The sequence below is a fragment of the Mobula hypostoma genome, chromosome 6, assembly GCF_963921235.1.
Source record: "Mobula hypostoma chromosome 6, sMobHyp1.1, whole genome shotgun sequence".
Classification (NCBI taxonomy): domain Eukaryota; kingdom Metazoa; phylum Chordata; class Chondrichthyes; order Myliobatiformes; family Myliobatidae; genus Mobula; species Mobula hypostoma.
The window spans coordinates 147,122,899-147,131,923 of NC_086102.1; positions in this window are offsets into that span (position 1 = coordinate 147,122,899).

Sequence of the window (9,025 nt, forward strand, 5' to 3'; positions counted from 1 at the left end):
AAAATGCACTTCATCCTCCTCATCAGCCTACTGTCCTCTCCTCTTTGCAATACTGCGCTCACCAATTATCAATGGCCTCCCTTATCTCGAGTCAAAAACTGAGAATGGACTCAACCAAGTAGACATGGTCCTACTGCACACTGCCATAGTAGGCTGAGAGACCACTAAAGAGATTGCTAATGGGGCTGCTCAGTCACTGCCCAACACTGCGAGCGTTAGCATTGTGTGAAATTCAAAACTCAACGTTTATTTTTAAAAATCACAATCTGTCGTGGAACATTGGTTGAGAAACCTTGCCTTGGAGTATGGCAGCAATCCCCATTGTAATGAAAGCAAACACAGCATTTGTCCTCCTCATTCCTTGTTGTACCTGTTTATTAACTTGCGATTGTTTCAAATAAACTAACCTTTTTATTAGTTTGGCGCCATTTGAAAATACTGGTTTTTTTAAATCAACCTTGCATTCACTCATTTATCCTGTATATATCTTTTTAAAGACTCATTGTGTTCTCTTCGCAGTTAACATTCCTGTATGAGTGTATGGGCGGTATGAGTGTGAGGGCAGTTTGTTGTTCTCGGTGCCGGATGTGGGAGGCCCTGGAGTCTCCAAGCCTCCCGGACATCCACATCTGCGCCAGGTGCGCCGAGATGCAGCTCCTAAGGGACCGCGTTAGGGAACTGGAGCTGCAGCTCGATGACCTTCGTCTGGTCAGGGAGAGTGAGGAGTCGATAGAGAGGAGTTACAGGCAGGTGGTCACACCGGGGCCACGGGAGGCAGACCAGTGGGTCACAGTTAGGAGGGGGAAGGGGAAGAGTCAGGTAATAGAGAGTACCCCGGTGGCTGTGCCCCTTGACAATAGGTACTCCTGTTTGAGTACTGTTGGGGGGACAGCTTACCTGGGGGAAGCAACAGTGGCCGTGCCTCCGGCACAGAGTCCGGCCCTGTAGCTCAGAAGGGTAGGGAAAGGAAGAGGAGGGCAGTTGTAATAGGGGACTCGATAGTAAGGGAATCAGATAGGCGATTCTGTGGATGCAGTCCAGAGACCCGGATGGTAGTTTGCCTCCCTGGTGCCGGAGTCCGGGATATTTCTGATCGTGTCCAAGATATCCTGAAGTGGGAGGGTGAGGAGCCAGAGATCGTGGTACATATAGGTACCAATGACATAGGTAGGAAAAGGGAAGAGGTCCTGAAAGGAGAATATAGGGAGCTAGGAAGGGAGTTGAGAAAAAGGACCGCAAAGGTAGTAATCTCGGGATTACTGCCTGTGCCATGCAATGAGGTGGAGGATAAATGCGTGGCTGAAGGATTGGAGCAGGGGGCAGGGATTCAAGTTTTTGGATCATTGGGACCTCTTTTGGCACAGGCGTGACCTGTACAAAAAGGACGGGTTACACTTGAATCCTAGGGGGACCAATATCCTGGCAGGGAGATTAGCGAGGGCGACTGAGGTGACTTTAAACTAGAATGGTTGGGGGGTGGGAATCAAATTAAAGAGGCTAGGCGAGAGGAGGTTAGTTCACAACAGGGGGATGGGAACCAGTGCAGAGAGACGGGTGTAAAATGAGGGTAGAAGCAAAAAGTAGTAAGGTGAAAAGTAAAATTGGCAGGCCGACAAATCCAGGGCAAGCATCAAAAAGGGCCACTTTTCAACATAATTGTATAAGGGCTAAGAGAGTTGTAAAAGCGCGCCTGAAGACTTTGTGTGTCAATGCAAGGAGCATTCGTAACAAGGTGGATGAATTAAAAGTGCAGATTGTTATTAATGAATATGATATAGTTGGGATCACAGAGACATGGCTCCAGGGTGACCAACGATGGGAGCTCAACATTCAGGGATATTCAATATTCAGGAGAGATAGACATGAAAGAAAAGGAGGTGGGGTGGCGTTGCTGATTAGAGAGATTAACGCAATAGAAAGGAAGGACATTAGCAGGGAGGATGTAGAATCGATATGGGTAGAGCTGCATAACACTAAGGGGCAGAAAACGCTGGTGGGAGTTGTGTACAGGCCACCTAACAGTAGTAGTGAGGTTGGGGATGGCATTAAACAGGAAATTAGAAATGTGTGCAATAAAGGAACAGCAGTTATAATGGGTGACTTCAATCTGCATGTAGATTGGGTGAACCAAATTGGTAAGGGTGCTGAGGAAGAGGATTTCTTGGAATGTATACGGGATGGTTTTTTGAACCAACATGTCGAGGAACCAACCAGAGAGCAGGCTATTCTGGACTGGGTATTGAGCAATGAGGAAGGGTTAATTAGCAATCTTTTGTGCGAGGCCCCTTGGGTAAGAGTAACCATAATATGGTGGAATTCTTCATTAAGATGGAGAGTGACATAATTAATTCAGAAACAAAGGTTCTGAACTTAAAGAAGGGTAACTTTGAAAGTATGAGACGTAAATTAGCTAAAATAGACTGGCAAGTGACACTTAAAGGGTTGACGGTGGATATGCAATGGCAAGCATTTAAAGATCGCATGGATGAACTACAACAATTGTTCATCCCAGTTTGGCAAAAGAATAAATCAAGGAAGGTAGTGCACCCGTGGCTGACAAGGGAAATTAGGGATAGTATCAACTCCAAAGAAGAAGCATACAAATTAGCCAGAAAAAGTGGCTCACCTGAGGACTGGGAGAAATTCAGAGTTCAGCAGAGGAGGACAAAGGGCTTAATTAGGAAGGGGAAAAAAGATTATGAGAGAAAACTGGCAGGGAACATAAAAACTGACTGTAAAAGCTTTTATAGATATGTGAAAAGAAAGAGATTGGTTAAGACAAATGTAGGTCCCCTACAGACAGAAACAGGTGAATTGATTATGGGGAGCAAGGACATGGCAGACCAATTGAATAATTACTTTGGTTCTGTCTTCACTAAGGAGGACATAAATAATCTTCTGGAAATAGTAGGGGATAGAGGGTCCAGTGAGATGGAGGAACTGAGGGAAATACATGTTAGTAGGGAAGTGGTGTTAGGTAAATTGAAGGGATTAAAGGCGGATAAATCCCCAGGGCCAGATGGTCTGCATCCCAGAGTGCTTAAGGAAGTAGCCCAAGAAATAGTGGATGCATTAGTGATAATTTTTCAAAACTCTTTAGATTCTGGACTAGTTCCTGAGGATTGGAGGGTGGCTAATGTAACCCCACTTTTTAAAAAAGGAGGGAGAGAGAAACCAGGGAATTATAGACCGGTTAGCCTAACATCGGTGGTGGGGAAACTGCTAGTATCAGTTATCAAAGATGTGATAACAGCACATTTGGAAAGCGGTGATATCATCGGACAAAGTCAGCATGGATTTGTGAAAGGAAAATCATGTCTGACGAATCTCATAGAATTTTTTGAGGATGTAACTAGTAGAGTGGATAGGGGAGAACCAGTGGATGTGGTATATTTGGATTTTCAAAAGGCTTTTGACAAGGTCCCACACAGGAGATTACTGTGCAAACTTAAAGCACATGTTATTGGGGGTAAGGTGTTGATGTGGATAGAGAATTGGTTGGCAGACAGGAAGCAAAGAGTGGGAATAAACGGGACCTTTTCAGAATGGCAGGCAGTGACTAGCGGGGTACCGTAAGGCTCAGTGCTGGGACCCCAGTTGTTTACAATATATATTAATGACTTGGATGAGGGAATTAAATGCAGCATCTCCAAATTTGCGGATGACACGAAGATGGGTGGCAGTGTTAGCTGTGAGGAGGATGCTAAGAGGATGCAGGGTGACTTGGATAGGTTAGGTGAGTGGGCAAATTCATGGCAGATGCAATTTAATGTTGATAAATGTGAAGTTATCCACTTTGGTGGCAAAAATAGGAAAACAGATTATTATCTGAATGGTGGTCGATTAGGAAAAGGGGAGGGGCAACGAGACCTGGGTGTCATTATACACCAGTCATTGAAAGTGGGCATGCAGGTACAGCAGGCGGTGAAAAAGGCGAATGGTATGCTGGCATTTATAGCAAGAGGATTCGAGTGCAGGAGCAGGGAGGTACTACTGCAGTTGTACAAGGCCTTGGTGAGACCACACCTGGAGTATTGTGTGCAGTTTTGGTCCCCTAATCTGAGGAAAGACATCCTTGCCATAGAGGGAGTACAAAGAAGGTTCACCAGATTGATTCCTGGGATGGCAGGACTTTCATATGATGAAAGACTGGATGAACTAGGCTTATACTCGTTGGAATTTAGAAGATTGGGAGATCTGATTGAAACGTATAAAATCCTAAAGGGATTGGACAGGCTAGATGCAGGAAAATTGTTCCTGATGTTGGGGAAGTCCAGAACGAGGGGTCACAGTTTGAGGATAAAGGGGAAGCCTTTTAGGACCGAGATTAGGAAAAAACTTCTTCACAGAGAGAGTGGTGAATCTGTGGAATTCTCTGCCACAGGAAACAGTTGAGGCCAGTTCATTGGCTATATTTAAGAGGGAGTTAGATATGGCCCTTGTGGCTAAAGGGATCAGGGGGTATGGAGGGAAGGCTGGTGCAGGGTTCTGAGTTGGATGATCAGCCATGATCATACTGAATGGTGGTGCAGGCTCGAAGGGCCGAATGTCCTACTCCTGCACCTATTTTCTATGTTTCTATGTCTAAGCGATGTATTATAATCAACTTGGAGTGTAGCAGTCAGAGCAATGCTATTACAGCTGGTGGCATCGAGTTCAGAGTTCAATTCTGACACTGTAAGGAGTTTATATGTTCTCCCCGTGACTACATGGATTTTCGCCAGTATCCTCGCACAATCCAGAGAAGGACCAGTTACTAGATTAGTTAATCATTGTTAGTTATCCTGTTACTAAGGTAGGGTTAAATGTTAAGTACAGGGGTTGCTGGGCCGTGTGGCTCATGGGGGTGGAAGGGCCTCTTCCATGTTGTAACTCTAAAAATGAATAAATAAATTAAATAAAGACTTCATTACATCTCCAACTCTTGTTTTAACATTGTGTAGATGGATTTGAAGACTTTTCCTTACAACAGACAAGCTGTTCCTGTTGCCTCTTTCAGATCTTTCTCTGCTTCTCTGCCTGTTGCTGCTTCATTGCTTCCCACGTGCTGCCCTTTACATTTTGTGCTTTGCATGTCTCACTTTCCAATGCTTTTGTCTTTCACACTCACACCCTGTGACTTTCCCCATTGACCACTCCAAATCTCCCCCTCAATGTTTCTCCCTTACTGAGTAAGTTTGTGCTCTGTTTCCATCTCTGCTCTTAGACTTGATGCTGATTGTAATGGCAATACCATTAACAAAGGTCAGTGTGCTGAGACATGCAATAAAGAGTCAAGGATTCCATTGATGTTGAAATTCTTATTGTGGCAAGGACATTGTCCATTTCCCTCAACAGATGCTGCCTGACTTAATGAGTTTATATTACAGCTGTTTTTTTCACTCCAAGATTCCAACATTTGTTGTTTGATCTGTCTCCAAAGAGCAATATCTGTTCCACTCAGTCTTGAACAGATATATATATGGATAGTAACTTTATCATTGCACTAGCACAATCTCACCTAATGATCTGGCAGCATAGTTTGTCCTTCATTCTGTTACCCTCTCTGCATCATTCACTCACACAGCACAAAGTCATCCAACAAACCATGACACCTGGGCACAACTTTGTAGGCAAGAAACTAAATTATTACAAGGGTTCTTTGAATAATTGTTACAACCCAGAAAGCAGTCAATTGCACAAAACAACTTAATGAGAAGTTGGTCATAAAACCACATTCTTATTTTAAGAGTCAATACTATACATAGTTCACTCTTTCGAAAGGCCTCACCTGTGCCTTGTAAAACCTAGGCATCACATCTCTGCTCTTGTATTCTAGACATCTTGAATGCTAACACTGCATTTGCCTTCCTCACAACTGACTCGACCTGCAAGTTAGCCTTCAGGTTGTTATGCATAAGGACTCCCAAGTCCATTTGCATCTCTGGTTTTTGGATTTTTTTCCTCATTTAGAAAATAGTCTCCACATTTATTTCTACTATGATTACCAGATGCAAGGTGTTTCCCTACACAAAATTTCAGGCTCCAGCCCTGGCTCATTCCCTAACAGGAAATTAGTATCACACTCTCTCTACTTGAGACTTCTATTTACTGACGAAGGAAACTTTCTTGAACACATTTGACAAACTTTTTTTCCATCCAGCCCTTTTACAGTATGGGAGTCCCAGTCAATATGTGGAAAATTAAAATCACCTACTCAAATAACCTTATGTTTCTTGCAACAGTCTGCGATCTCTCTACAGATTTGTTCCTCTAAATTCCATGGACTGTTGGGTGGTATATAATATAATCATATTAACACTGTTATGTCTTTCTTATTCCTTATTTCTACCCATAAAGTCTCATTAGACAAGCTGTCTGGTCTGTCCTGTCTGAGCAATGCCATAACATTTTTCCTGACTCATAATACCACCCGCCCCCCCCCCCCTTTAATTCCTTCTGCTCTGTCCCATCGGAAACAATGGAACCCGGAACATTCAGCTGCCAGTCTTGCCCCTCCTGCAAACAAGTCTCACTAATGGCTACAATGTGCTGAACCATGCCCTAAGCTCATCCACCTTTCCAAAAATACTCCTTGCATTGAAATATACGCAAGAACCTCAGAACCTAAGGGGTTGCTTTCCTTCCTCCATCTGCTTTTCAGTTTTCCAACAGTTTATGGAAACTCCTCAAAGCCCTGCTCAATACTAGTGCAAGTGGAAATAGGCCAACAAGAGGCTGTTGATCAGGTGAAGAATATGCTGTCGTCCAGCATTCTATTGATACATTTCAACCCAGAGTTGCTAATCATTGTCGTGATGGATGCATCCAAATACAGGGTGGATGCTGTTATATCCCATATTTTTCCCTGATGGTTTTGAACAAGCAGCCATGCATGCACAACAGCCAGGACCGCCTGGAGACTTCCCATTCCCATGCTGACACGTCTGTCCATGGTCTCCTATACTCCCATGATGAGGCCAAACACAGGCTGTAGGAGCAACACCTCACATTCTGACTTGGTAGTGTCAATTAAATGGCGTGAGCATCGATTTATTTAATCTCAAGTCATTACTCCCCTCTGCTTCACCCCACCCTCTGTTTTCCCTTTCTAGTATCTCTCTCACCTCTTCTCTTCCCCTCCTCAAGTCTTCTGACCTTTCTTCTGGATCCCCACCTCTTTCCCTTTATCCCATGATCTACTCTTTCCACCCCCCTATCAGATTATTTTTTTCAGACCTTTATCTCTTCCACTAGTCACCTCCTAGCTTCTCACACCCCCCTCCACCACTCATCTACCTTTCTCATCACCTGGACTCATCTATCATTTGCCAGCTTGTACATCTCACCCTTCCCCTACTCCCACCCCCATTTTAAAATTCTGTTTTCTGCCCCATTCTTTTCCAGTCCTTATAAAGTGTCTAGGAATGAAACTTTGCCTGTCCATTTCCCTTCATAGACGCTACCTGACCTCCAGCATTTTGTGTGTGTTGGATGGTGTGCAAGACAAGTTTTTCACTGTACCTCAGTACATGTGACAATAATAAAACAAATGTACCAAATGCCAATTCATGCCAGTTTAATTCTCCCAATTCCAAATATTCCAACCCTGTTTACCAACTTCTTGTATGGAATCTTATCAAAGGCATTGGAAAATCCCATGTATCTGTTCAGTTTCCTCATCTCCCCTACCAAATTAATCAAACATGGTTTTCTTTGCATAAGTTGATGTTGAATTTGGTCAGTCATAATTGGTATTTTGGAAGTTGCTTAGGGTAAAAGTGTCAATAGTTCTGTTCTCGTCTTTCCCCATTACTTAAATAGTGGGGACACATTTGCTTTCGTTGAACTTGTGGGACCCATTATAGATTGTATAAAATTTTGTAAGACAATAATCAAATCCCTTATTACAAACATCTATTTCAAAACATTGTAATGCATATCACCAGGTTATCAGGAATTATCTTTTATCATGCTCATTAATTTCATTGCATTATATTATTAAATTTTGTACTTTGATTTTCTCTTTTGCAGTGATTCATTCTTGAACTCAAAGAGTTGCTGATGAAGACTGTCAAGTTCATTTAGTCCATTCATTATTGCTGAATGCTTTTATGAAATTATTCTTGTCCAAAAAGAAATACCATAGACCATAAGACTATAAGACAAAGGAGCAGAAGTTGGCCATTTGGCCCATCGAGTCTGCTCCGCTATTTTATCATGAGCTGATCCATTCTCCCATTTAGTCCCACTCCCCGTCTTCTCACCATAACCTTTGGTGCCCTGGCTACTCAGATACCTATCAATCTCTGCCTTAAATACACCCAATGACTTGGCCTCCACTGCTGCCCGTGGCAACAAATTCCATAGATTCACCACCCTCTGGCTAAAAAAATTTCTTCACATCACTGTTCTGAATGGGCGCCCCTCAATCCTTAAGTCATGCCCTCTCGTACTAGACTCCCCCATCATGGGAAACAACTTTGCCACATCCACATCATACTGCAGATGTTGTTAAATACTCTATAGGTCTGAGTGTGAAAAAGATTTATCATTTCAGATCCTAACCTGTCAGCTTTGACAAAAAGAGAGATTAGGGATGCTTGAAGCTGGACCAACTGACAAGATGCTGAAGGTAGTCAGCCGATTGAACAGCCCGGGTGTTGGAATTATTGGTATTTTGCTCAAAACCCTGCATCAGGTTTCCCTCACACAGATGCTGCTTGACCTGCTGAGTTCCTCCGGCAGGATGTTTGTTGCTCCAGTTTTGACCAAAGTTTTGGTTGTTTGTTTCAGAGTGACTGTGCTTCAAATTTTGTTTGAAATTACAACTTTTTGGAATTTATTGTCTCAGAGGCACAAAAAATAAAAATAGAGGAACTCATCAGACCCAGAAACATCTGTGAAGTGAGAAATTAAATTGTCAACAGTTTGCATTGAGATCCTGCAGTTTTTTTTATCTTTTGCTCGAGAATCCAGCATCTCCAGTGTATTGTGTCTTAATAAGATGAAAAGTTTGTCTTGTTATTTCTGAATTTAACTAACA